This window comes from Hibiscus syriacus, unplaced genomic scaffold (genome assembly GCF_006381635.1).
Source record: "Hibiscus syriacus cultivar Baekdansim isolate YM2019G1 unplaced genomic scaffold, ASM638163v2 tig00110076_pilon, whole genome shotgun sequence".
Lineage (NCBI taxonomy): Eukaryota > Viridiplantae > Streptophyta > Magnoliopsida > Malvales > Malvaceae > Hibiscus > Hibiscus syriacus.
The window spans coordinates 781473-795466 of record NW_024062586.1 but is presented as its reverse complement, the minus strand read 5'-3'; the positions used below and the strand labels follow the sequence as shown (position 1 = coordinate 795466).

Genomic DNA, 13994 nt, shown 5'->3' with positions numbered 1-13994 from the left:
GGAATTAACAGGGGTGTCATTAATTTTATATGGTAAAAATACCATTTTTACAACTTAAGGGTATTTTCATAATTTTTTTACATGTATATCCGACATTTAACCTTTAACGAAAATAATCAAAGTTTTAGGATCATGAATTCTGATGATTTACTAATTAATCATTGAACTTGAATTTATTTCTTATCTATCTACTAATTCCTTACCTGAGTCATTTGAGTCTTATACGATTAACTACCTTCTTATCATAATCATACTGGGTTTACCTCAATTAACGGTATCCATAAGATCAATCGAACTCATTCATATATTTACCAACTATCAAGGTGTACCATACAACATACGAAATGTAGTAGTGTATTACCTTAATTTTCGTGCAACACTGATCAAACATTTAAACTCCATTCGATCACTCTCGATCTTGAATCCAACGTCCAATAATATCTTGGATACATATAAATAGAAATTACATCAGAAACGGGGCTTAATTACAGAAAACGGATAGAATCGAAAGGTAAAATATTGAAAAATAACTTAACAAGTTGGAATTTGGCGAAACAGACTTCAGATTCAGAATCAGGACGTCAAAAAACATAAATTATGACTTTTCAAAAAAATTGACTTTTTTGTCAAAGTCAACGGTCAAACCGGTAAATGGTCAGACAGATTCGGGTCGAATAGACTCGATTCAGACCGAGTTAGGCTATTCGGTTCATGCAAACCAGTTTCAAAAGATTTCCTTGGTTGGGGAAGAGCCCCACACGCATACGATGTCGCATGGCGTTGTGTGACGACGACGGGCTTGAGGCAATCGGTCGATTGCTCCACGATCATTCTCACACCAAAACAATCCCAAATCAGCTCAAAAATCAAACCACAATCAAGCCAAACTCAATTAAAATGAAAGAGCAATGATCGAAAATGCTTACTCAATGTCGGACGGACAAAACAATGACGATGGAGCGATCCACTGATTGTGTCTTAACCGAAATTGCATGTTGAGTTCAATGATGTAGGTAATGTCGTGCTCGGGCCACAGAGGTGGCCGGAATCGACGATTTTCAACGGTGAAAGTTTAGTTTTTGACAAGACTTTGAATCGTCCTTCACTGCAAACGACGACGTTTCTAAACGAGGTGGCAGTCAGGTTTCGTTCACATGTCACCGGTGAACACGATGGTGGTGGCGGAAACAGCCACGATGGCAGACGTAGGTGGATCGAAGGTAGCAGTGATGGGTGAAAGGTAAAGAGCTTGGCTTGGTGTTTCACGAGGGTTGTTTTATTTTAGCTTACAAATGGGTATATTCAGGGTTAAGTCCCTCAGCTATCATCAAGCTTGCACAACAACCATCATACTTCAAAATCAAGCAGTTTAGTCCCCAACTTTTCATTTGTTATGACTTTAATTCAATACTTTAAGTTAATAAAAATCTAGCCCCTAAATTGGGGTGACATTATCAATACCACCTTTGATAATAGTTTAAAGTATTAATATTATTTTCTATCGTTTAAAATATCAACTTCATATTTGATCTGATAATTCATAAATAAAATAAAAAAAACTCTTTAATATGAAGAATTATAAAGTAAAGTTGCTATCTAAAATTCTATTTTATACAATTAACCTTTTTGATAATATTTTATATTATTAATTTTCATTTTCATTATTTAGATTATATATTTTAATTAATTTTAAAAGAAAATAAATTTTATTTTTTACAAACACAAATTAACTTGAAACACAAATATCAATCTATAAAAGAAATTCTATATAAATGAAATTATACTCTAATTTAAATGATGAAATCTATTTTAATTTTTGAATGACAAATATATTAATATGTAAAAGAAAATTTAATTTAATTCAAACAATGAAACTATTAAATTTTATAGATTTATAATGAAATTATTAGAAAATTTACTTATGTATTATTTTTTAAATTTAGTAAAAATATTAAATTTATAACTAAACATTAAATATTTGGTACAATATATTTAATTGAAAATGAAATTGTAATAAAAAAATTTATTTACAAAATAGTTCTAACTATAAACTTTTTCGGACCAAATTGATATAAAATGCATGTCACAAACTCTAACATACGGTATAAGATCGAGTTTAGGTGAAATTATCTTCTCTAAATGACAATTTAATTCAAAATATTGAACAATTGAAAGTTGAAATTGAATCAAAATGATAAAATTGACGAACAAAAGATATATCAATAATTTTTTATATACTCAATTAGTTTCATATCCGATTCAACCCGAATTGACCTGATTCAGAAATTGACCACAACCTAAAAATCAACCAATCTGATATTGACCCAATTTGAAAATCAATCCTAATATTTACCCGACTAAAAATCTAATTGTTTCGATATTAATCCGACTCGAAATCAACTAATAAATATTGACTTGAACCGAAAAACAACTGAACCGATTCGACTAGAACAAAATTAAATCGAATATAGTCTAGATTTGAAATGACCCGAGCTAAAATAATCCAAATGAAAATGATCCAACCCAACCTGATCCGAATGACCAAATAAAATCTATCCAAAAATAAAACAAAAGAACTTATAAATTTTGCTATAACAATATCGAAATTTCAGTACCTTCCATTTTTTTATTGCCCTCTCAATTTTTTTTGCTCTGCCCTGATTAATTTGAATTGACCTGTATCACAGGTCCTATTTTGGTGGGTGAATTTCCTAATGAAATTTTCTACATATACAAGACCTCGAACTCAAGACGTGTTTAAATGATATCAAACTGATTATCAGTTGAACCGACCTGAGTTGGTTCACTGCTGCAAACAGAATAACAGAAGAGCATAATGTGCTCCTGCTAACGTCTAGACTTAGGGTAACAACTGGCATGCAGCTTACCTAGAAGTGTTATAAAAAGAACTGAAAATCAACAATATAAAACATTATACTATTGATTGTAATAATGTTGTTGAAATATATATTAGTGGTTGTTTTGGATATTGGTGTTTCACTTATATTCAAATTATATCCACGACCATTTGCGCACTTTGAAATTAATTTACTGGAGCTTACAATGTCATCGCCTATAAGTTTTTACAAACTCGGTCTCTAATAACCTCCTGCCACGTGTAGTTCTGGTAGCATGGTTTGTCCTTCTCTCATCCCATCCGTGTTAACCATGCATGGTATATGACCAGAAGATGCCATCGATGTTCAGATTCCGGTTACAACGTGACTACTAATCCTTGTTACTCTACGACACTCAGTCCTTTCTCAGTTCTTCAGGTAAGCATCTCATCAACTTTTAAATTTACTTTTCTTTTTTATATTTAATATATATATAATCTAACAAAAAATTCTCTAATTTAAAAGATTGTATTAAAACTATTTTGAAGCAACTTAATATCACTATGGCCAGACTTGAAGAACCCTAGTCAAACAGTTTACAACTTTTGGGAGGCATGAATGGGACTCCTGTGAGACATGCTCTGATCACCCTTATGACCCTTTTCGTTACTTCAACTTTGCCTCAACTTTTCCTTAACGCCTAGATAAGGCTTAACAAATCCAGATAATTATATTCTGCACTAGACATCCTAAACTGTCTTATATTTAGAAGATTTAAAATTTGTTGACGAATTCAAAATATAAGACATAATTTAAGGATGTCTAGTACGAAATATAGTTACCTGGATTTATTAAGCCTTACTTAGGCATTACGGCAGAATCGAAGTAAAAAAAGGGTCATAACGATAATCAGAGCATGTCCCATTCATGCCCCCCAAAAGTTGTAAGCAGTTTTACTAGGGTTCTTTAAGTCCGACCATAATGATATTTAGTAGCTTCGAATTGGTTTTAATGCAGTCTTTTAAATTAGAGAAATTTATGTTAGATCATATATATAAATTTAAATACAAAAAAATAAATTTAAAAGTTTATTGATTCTTACCTGAAGAATTGAGGAAGGATTAACAAGGATTAGTAGTTGCATTGTAATCGAGAATTTGAACGTCAGTGACATCTAGTGATCATATACCATGGACGGTTAACACAGACCGGATAGGAGAAGCACAAGCCATGCTACCAGAACTACAAGTGGTAGGCCATTGGAGACTGAGTTTGTAACAACTAATAGGCGATGGCGCTGCAAATCACCCGTGAATTAATTTAAAAGTGTTCAAATTAAATGGTTGTGGATATAATTTGGACAGAATTGAAACACCAATCAAGAAAACAGCCACTAACATAAATTCCGACGATATTCTTACAGTCAATACTCGACGATGTCTAACAATGTTTTATCTTGTTGATTTTCAGTTCTTTTTATAACACTCTTACAAATGTTGTATGTCAGTTGTTAGCCTAAGTCTAGACGTTATCAGGAGCACGTAATGCTCTTACGTTATTCTGTTTGGCAGGTATTAGCTACCTGTATACTCAGCAGCAAGTCGTGGATGTAGGGAGAATAAGCATCCCCAGTGGCAGCAAGCACCGCTCCGGGTATCAGTAATTACTTATAATCCCTTGCAATGCATAACACGTTCCAGCAATAGCACACACGACAGCAATTACAGCGATTGTGGCGCTCAAAACAATCTGTTTGTTCATTAAAAACAATATGTTTATTCAGAGCGTAAGTATATAAACATTTACGTGCATACAAAGTTGATTCTGCTTACATGTATCCTTGAACCTTTTCTCCAGGCGATCTTAATGAAACATAGTGATGGCATTATTATAGCCTGAAATGTAAAACATTATGTTATCCTTGCTGAAGAAGATAAATGGATTGTCTTCTTCACTCCCTTCAATGAGTCCTCCATAATATTTCTTTTTCCATTCTAATACATGAATAAACAGAAAACAGTACTTACCACCATGAAGCTTAGAAGAGAACCAAATTAAGCCATCAGAAGATCTGTGGTCAAAACAATGTCATATATGAATCACTGAATTCTTATACTAAACTTATTGATGCGATACCGATGATAATAAATCACTAAGAACTAAGCAGAAGCTACACAAATTGCAGCTGTTACAACTCATTATACAAGTTCATACCATTTATTGCATCATGAACTACGAGACATAACTAAGTCTAGACTCTATATCATTATACAAAGGCATGACGAATGCAGCGAAAACAGTAGAAAACACTAGGGCTGCTATCAAAAGAAAGAAATACCATAAGCTATCCAGAACACACTCCAGCAGCAGTTCCTGTACGCTCCTTGCCAAGGGGATCAACAATAATGCATATTTGTTCAATGTGATGGAAGAAAAATTGTACTGCATTGGAAGGAGATTAAAAACATATGTAATTCTAATATATACAGCCAAAAGGATATTTTGGGAGTGGATTAATAACCTGCAACACAAGAAAACAGACAACTTAGCAACAAAAACAACTGAAAACACCTTTGAAAGAAAGGGCCTCTTACCTACCGTCGTCCACAATGCGGTTTTAGAAACAAAGGCATGTGGTGGCACGCTCAAAGTGATTTGAGACGACGTGCTTTGACCGAACTCGATATAACCCATGACTGCAACACTCCCATACAATAGTATACACAGGAAAAAAACTGCAGAAAAAAATATGAAATGAAGATCAAAACGAAAGGGGTGCGAAAAACATCATTCGAAGCCACAATGAAATATCCTTGCCATATTTGCATTGCTTTCTTAAACCGTGTTTTATCAGCCATTGATTGATAGATATCAGGAAACAGACTGTCCTGAATGACAAAATCCATATACACCGATTACTACCGGAAGGCCACTCAAATTCACGACTTTTCCGGTATGATGGGGGCCATCACCGCCCAGTATACCAAGGAATAGCAGACCAAAACCTATTACTAATGTTGCAACAACCCCATCAGCTGCAAAATAAGTAATGGTAAATCCGGTGTAAGTTCATAATGTTGTCTTAAACATTTTAGATGCTTGGATATAATGAGCATCTGTACAGCATCTGAAAGATACGAAATCAAACGAATGACATTTAACCAGACGGTGGGAAGAACAACAAAGGCAGTTAAGATTCCGAAGAGATGTGTTGAATCCAACTTTAGAAAAGGACTATCCAAATAAACTCCAAGAAATAGCCTTGTAAGATTGTCGCTTGTTGGATCATAAACTGGATCCATTATGGGAGCCTAAACCCAAACCCAAACTAAATTGATGTCATTGCTTACATCAATTAGATGAATATGTCATTGCTTACATCAATTTAGTTAGGTGAGAGTTAGGTATTTGTAGACTTTAATGGTTTAAATTATTTTATTTGTGTGGTGGAGGATTGTTCTTGCATAGTATAAATACCCCTTCCCATTTTAGTTTAAGCATCAAGAAAAATTAAGAGCTTCTAAGTGAGTGAAGAAGCAAAGTATTATAAGAGTGAGTTGTAGTTCTTGTTTTTGAGTGAGAGTGCTCTTGTAATATTTGTTTGAGTTTCAATAAAAGTTGTTTTGAGTGAGAGTTGGAAAGATCGAAGATCTCGACGAGAAGAATCCGCCGCCGCCAAAATCTTCCCAATCTGTTCTGATACGCCGCCACGCACCACCGGAAGACTGCTGCCAGAAAATCAAGTCATTATATTGAGAGATATGGAAAATGGTATGGCACCATTCCAAGTTCCGACACTCAACAACAACAACTACGACAATTGGAGTATCAAAAGGAAGGCACTTCTTGGATCACAAGATGTGTGGGATATCATAGAAAAAGGCTAGAACGAGCATGCAGATGATGATACTTTTGCTACTCTTACACCAGATCAAAAGACAACTTTGAAAGATTCAAGAAAGAGAGACAAGAAGGCTCTCTACCTCATCTATCAAGCATTATATGATGATGGTTTTGAAAAGATTTCGAGTGCAAGCTCTAGCAAGTAAGTGTGGGAGAAGCTGCAAACCTCTTACAAAGGATCTGAGCAAGTGAAGAAGGTCTGTCTCCAAACATTAAGAGGTGAATTCATATCCTTACACATGAAAGCATCCGAGTCTATTTTAGATTATTTCTCAAGAGTAGTATCTATTTCTAATCAATTAAAAAGAAATGGTGAAAAGTTGGAAGATGTGAGGATAATAGAGAAGATACTCCGTTCGTTGGATCCCAAATTTGAGCACATAGTCGTGACGATTGAAGAAACTAAAGACTTGGAAGAAATGACGATCGAGCAACTCCAAGGATCATTGCAAGCATATGAAGAGAAGCATAAGAAGAAGCATGAGTTTACTGAGCAAATCCTCAAGCTACAACTCAAAGATATGCATGAAACCCAACGCAATGATAGAAACCAACGTGGCCTAGACAGAGGTAGAGGCCATGGACGAGATGGAAGTCGCGGAGGTGGACGAGGATGGAATTACAACAACAACAATTCCAAAAACAACTATGAGAAATGAGGAAGCTCAACATGAGGACATGAAAGAATCAATATGAACTCAATATATGACAAATCTCAAGTTTGATGTTATAATTGTTAGAAGTTTGGGCATTATACTTCAGAATGTAGAGCTCCCAACAACAAAATTGAGGAGAAGGCCAACTACGTGGAGGAAAAGACAGATGGAAAATAAACTCTTCTTCTAGCACAAAGAAAGCTAATGGTGGCCAAGTAAATTCCTGGTATCTTGATAGTGGTGCAAGCAATCACATGTGTGTAAGGATAGACATGTTTGTGGAGCTAAACGAGTCAGTAAGGGGAAATGTTTCGTTTGGAGATGATTCCACAACAACAGTGAAAGGAAGAGGTAACATCCTTATTCGTTTAAAAGATGGGAGACATCAATTTATTTCAAATGTATACTATGTGCCCAATATGAAAAGTAACATCTTAAGTTTAAGGCAACTGGTATAGAAAGGTTATGTTATTCATATGAATAATTATAATCTTTCTATAAAAGATGATAAGAATAACTTCATTGCTAAAGTATCGATGTCAAAGAATAAAATGTTCTTGATCAACATACAAAATGATGTTGCAAAGTGCCTGAAAGCTTGCTACAAAGATGCATCATGGCTTTAGGATCTTCGATTTGGGCATCTCAATTTTGGAGGTCTAGAGCTGCTATCTAAGAAGGAGATAGTGAAGGGATTACCTTACATCAACCATCCTGACCAGCTTTGTGAAGGGTGTCTAGTCGGGAAACAATTTAGGAAAAGCTTTCCAAAGGAGTCAGAGACAAGAGCCAAGAAGCCACTTGAGCTCATCTATACCGATGTGTGTGGACCGATCAAGACAAGCTCTCTCTGTAACAGTAACTACTTTCTTCTCTTCATTGATGGTTTTTCAAGAAAAACCTAGGTATATTTCTTGAAATAGAAGTCAGAAGTTTTCGAAGTCTTCAAGAATTTCAAAGTAGCAGTGGATAGAGAGAGTGGTAGAAAGATCAAAGCCATGAGATCCGACCGAGGTGGAGAATTTACTTCCAGGGAGTTTCAAGAGTTCTGTGAAGCAAAATGGAATTTGTCTACCAATGACAGTTCCTAGATCCCCAGTAAAATGGTGTGGTAGAAAGAAAGAACAGAACAATCCTCGACATGGCACGAAGCATGCTCAAAAGCAAGAAACTACCCAAGGAATTTTGGGCAGAAGCAGTAGCGTGTGCAGTCTACTTGTCAAACCGATCTCCAACAATAAGTGTATGGGGAAAGTCACCGCAAGAGGCATGGAGTGGAAGAAAGCCTGGCATTTCCCACTTGAGAACCTTTGAAAGTATAGCCCATGTTCACGTACCAGACGAGAGAAGAACGAAACTTGATGATAAAAGCGAGAGTTTTATCTTCATCGGCTATAATACTAATTCGAAAGGCTACAAGCTGTACAATCCATACAATAAGAAGTTTTTGATTAGTCGAGATGTGGTCTTCAACGAAGAATGAGAATGGAATTTTAACTCTGATGTAGATGACTTCAATTTCTTTCCTCAGTTTGAAGAAGATGAGCAGACAATGAGGGAACAACTAGGTGAACCTCAACAAGAGCTTGAAACTCCACCCACTTCACCAATATCAACCACTCAAGGAGACTCAACACCTTCATCATCGTCAAGTTTGAGTCAAAGTGAAAGAGTTGTGCAACGTACAAGAAGCCCTAGAGATCTCTATGAGGTAACTGAACAACAAGATAATCTTACATTATTTTGTCTGTTTGCCGATTGTGAACCAGTGAGCTTTCAAGAAGCGGTGCAAGAAATGAAATAAAAAAATAAAATGGACGAAGAAATCAAGGCCATCGAGAAGAATGACACATGAGAACTTACCTCACTTCCCAAGAGACATAAGGCAATAGGTGTCAAATGGGTGTACAAAACAAAGCAAAACGCCAAATGAGAGATTGAAAGGCACAAGGCGAGGCTAGTTGCTAAAGGCTATAGTCAAAAGGTTGAAATTGACTATGATGAGGTATTTGCTCCTGTTGCTCGATTGGTGACTATCAGACTAATCATTTCTTTGGCAGCTCAAAACAAGTGGAAGATACAATAAATGGATGTAAAGTCTGCCTTTCTAAATGGAGTTCTTGAAGAGGAAGTCTACATTCAGCAACCGTCAGGCTACGAAGTCAAAGGGCACGAAGACAAGGTGTTGAAGAAGGCTCTTTACGGGTTAAAACAAGCACCAAGGACATGGAATAGCCGAATCGACAAGTACTTCCAAGAGAATGGCTTCAACAAGTTTCCCTAAGATCACGCTCTATATATCAAGATCAAAGATGAAGATATTTTGATCGTGTGCCTCTACGTGGATGATTTGATCTTCACTGGAAGCAACACAAGCATGTTTAATGAATTCAATGATGTGATGAAGAAGGAATTCAAGATGACAGACATGGGGCTCATGGCGTACTACCTTGGCATTGAAGTTAAGCAACAAAAGGATGTAATTTTCATTTCACAGGAAATCTATGCAAAGGAGATCCTGAAGAAGTTCAAGATGGAGAACTGTAAGCTAATAAGCACACCGACAGAATACGGGATCAAGGTGTCCAAACATTAAGAAGGTAAAAGTATAAATCCAACATTCTTCAAAAGTTTGGTGGAAGTCTATGCTATCTAACTGCACGAGGCCTGATATTCTTCACGCAGTTGGATTGGTTAGTCGTTATATGGAATCTCCAACAACCACCCATTTTAAAGCCGCAAAGAGAATTCTTCGCTATCTGAAAGGTGCAATTGACTTTGGCTTGTTCTATTCAGTTTCAAATGATTATAAGCTTGTTGGATATAGCAACAGTGATTGGGGTGGAGACATAGATAATCGAAGGAGCACTACTGGATTCATATTTTTCTTGGGAGATACTGCTTTCACTTGGATGTCAAAGAAACAACCGATTGTCACATTGTCCACTTGTGCAGCAGAATATGTTGTTGCTACCTCATGCGTTTGTCATGCAATTAGGCTTAGAAATCTGGTGAATGAGATAGGTTTGATACAATAAGAGCCTACCAAGGTTTGTGTCGACAACAAGTCAGCCATTGCCTTAGCAAAAAATCCAATATTCCATGATCGAAGCAAGCACATCGATATTCTCTACCATTATATAAGGGAGTGTGTTGCAAGAAACGATGTGGAAGTTGAATACGTGAAATCACAAGATCAGGTTGTCGATATTTTTACCAAGCCACTAACGAGCAAAGACTTCATAAGATTAAGGAACTTACTAGGAATCACAAGATCAAGTTTAAGGGGGTGTTAAATCATAAACTTGATCCATTATGGGAGCCTAAACCTAAACCCAAACTAAATTGATGTCATTGTTTACATCAATTAGATGAAGATGTCACTGCTTACATCAATTTAGTTAGGTGAGAGTTAGGTATTTGTAGACTTTAATGGTTTAAATTATTTTATTTGTGTGGTGTATGATTGTTTTTGAGTAGTATAAATACCCCTCCCCATTTTAGTTTAAACATCAAGAAAAATTAAGAGCTTCTAAGTGAGTGAAGAAGCAAAGTCTTATAAGAGTGAGTTGTAGTTCTTGTTTTTCAAGTGAGAGTGCTCTTGTAATATTTGTTTGAGTTTCAAAAAAAGTTATTTGTGTGAGTGTTTTATTTCCTACATTGCCTTCCATGATGATAAATTCCACACAATATGACTATACAAAGGAAATGAAAGCAAGTTGTTAATTAGATAGGGAAGTTGCAGCATATAACTCAACAAGCAAATAACAAGTTCATGCTTACATATAACTCTGTATAGAGAACAATCTGCATAAAACCAACAAACTCGGTATTAGAGAATGAACAATGAGTTTCGAATACTACCTATTATCAGTACTGCCATCCTAGTAATACAAAGTATTCATTATAATTGGAAGCAAGAGGCTAAGGGTAACTCACATATATTAAAAGTCGTCTGAATCGTCCTAAGGCAGCTTTACCCATATCAGGGTAAGATGTAATTCCTTGTCTGCCTTCAAAGCAGTATGTCATTAGGATGGTTGTATAACAACAGACAACTGGAAGAAGGACTAGAACCAACAAGCTTGCCCAGCCTCCTTCAGCCATTGTATTAGGTTTAGATAAAAACCCAACTCCAACCATTACATTAGCTATCACAAAAGAAAAACCATCAAGTTAAAAATTTTGAAACCATAGGAGACATCCAGATCATAGTTATAAGAAGTGAACTGTTAACTTAGTTTTAAAAAGCATAAAGCGCACTGAGGCGCAAAGGGTCCCTACAGTCTAGACTCGGAGCGAAGGACGATGGAGCGCGCCTTTCATAGGCGAGGCACACTTTTCTACTAAAAACCTTATAAATTAATTATATAAGATATTTTATACTTAAACAGCATGATAATCATATGATAGATATTTAAATATAAAAATATTCAATATAATTAAACTAACAACAAACAGTAACGAAATAAAAAACAAATCAATATAAGAAAGCATAGTTCAAATACTTCAACACTAATAGTGTAAAAAACCGTAGTTCAATATCATGACCCTAAATCTATTTTTCAAACAAATTAAAATTTAAAATAATTTAAACAAAATTCAATTAATGTGTTTATACATGATATAAAATACTAAAAATATAAATTTTAAATACATTATAAAAAACTAATATGATTTACATTATAGTTGACGGTCTGGGTCATGTATCATCCATAAGAAATGGGAAACTCTCCGGTAATTATCTTAGGAATTATAGGAAATGATGGCCTCTGTGACCACCCTGACTGTGCTCTTGAGATACTATTTTCAGGCAGAAGAGGAAATTTTCCATCCAGGTCCAAATTACTTTTCAGACTGCTAAAACTAAAATGTCTCAAATTTTGAATTCCCTCAACAATCCCAAAGTTTGGTGATGCTGTAATTGTATAAGGATCCATTTTCTGTCCGTAAAGAAAAACACAAAGAAATACCCAGAAGGTTAAAAAAAATCACACTGCATGAGTAAGAGAAGGAAAGGGCAATACTTGAAACTCTGCGGCCATTGCTGTGAAGTGAAAGTGGTGGAAGGGCCTTGCCGGCCTCCGTGGCCATCATAATCGCTGTTTCTGCTGCTGCTGCCGTCCCCGGCGTTGCTACCCTCAAGGTCGTCCTCATTGTCATCACTTTCCAGGACGAACTCTTAACCATGCCTCTCCGTAACCTCGTCAGCCACAGCAACGGAATGAGTATGTGGGTTGATCGTTTTACTATAATGAAGAAATACAAGTCGATGGTTTAGGGTTTGAGGGGGAATGGCTGGCTGCAAAACTAAAACAAAAGTTCAATTCAAAAAAAAAAACTATAGTTGATGGAACGGAAGTGGAGACAATAATGATCGGAGAAGGAAGGAAGGTTTTATCGTGATGATGAGTGACGTGTTAGAGTAGATAATTACCGAATTTGTTCTTTCTAAAGCGTCATCGCTTTCAACATCCATGCTTCATTGTTTATCCCCACGCGCTTTATTTATTTATTTTTCAATATAAAATCACTTCTCCCGGTAACTCTCTTTCGTTCAAGATTAAATTATATTTTTTATTAGGGGTGTTTAAAATTCGGTTTTAATCAAATAAATGAACGAATCTAATTAGTTCGGTTAATTCGGTCGGCCACCTAATTAGTTCGATCGGAAAACGATTAATAGTTTTTTGGAATTCGGTTAACGGTTAATTCAGTTCGAAATCGGTTAATTTACCTTTAAATATAATTATATTAAGAGACTTAGCCGACCTAATCCATTTAAAACCCAAATCAATATTAATTAATTAAAATAATCTCAATAATAAATGCAAAATGTTTGAATCAAATTAATTAGATATTATTTAAATTAATTGTAAATTATTATTATTTTAATTAAAAATATTAAATTCTAAAATTCTAAAAAAAGTCGGTTAATTAGAAAATTAACCGAAATTTATTCGATTCGGTTAATAGTTTCAAAAAAAAGTTCGGTTCAGTTAACGATTAAAGAAAAAAAGTTCGGTTAAATCGGTTAAAGGTATTTCGGTTCGGTCGGCCACCGTTTTAACCGAATGAACACCCCTACTTTTTATCCACTCGATTATTTTTCCACTCTTATTTTGATTATTAAAATTTAAAAAAATTTAATTTAATCATTCAATTTTCAAATTATTGTAAAAGAAATGTGAATTGAATAGATGGTGACCATTTTGTAAAGAGTATAAAAGACCATGTTTGCATGATCAATTGAACCATTTTTTAGTTACGTTCATATATGTGTCACTCGTACACAGTTCCTACTTTTCTTAAATTAAAGAAATTGTTATAATTGGTGGAATTTTGTGATGGGTTTCCAAGTGAGATTGATGGGGGGAAATAGGAGAGAGAATCCTTGCAAGTACCTTCATCCCCTATGAATTAGTTGATGCATTGCAGCCCTCTCCTAATATCAAAAGGTAAATTACTTGGTCTTGGGATGAATATGAATTGGTTAAATTAGCATGCATAACCGGAAAAAGGAAATTGGGAGCATGCTTCTTCTTCTTGGGTGCATTTGGTACCGCCATTGCTTCCTTCAAGTAGCTTGGAGTTTACT

At 35.3% G+C, this 13994-nt stretch overlaps 1 pseudogene; it reads right to left on the bottom strand.

Annotated features, from left to right (window-relative positions):
* Window positions 1-2626: 2626 nt before the first annotated feature.
* Window positions 2627-11944, bottom strand: LOC120214599 (annotated as a pseudogene).
* Between the last annotated feature and the right edge of the window lie 2050 nt (window positions 11945-13994).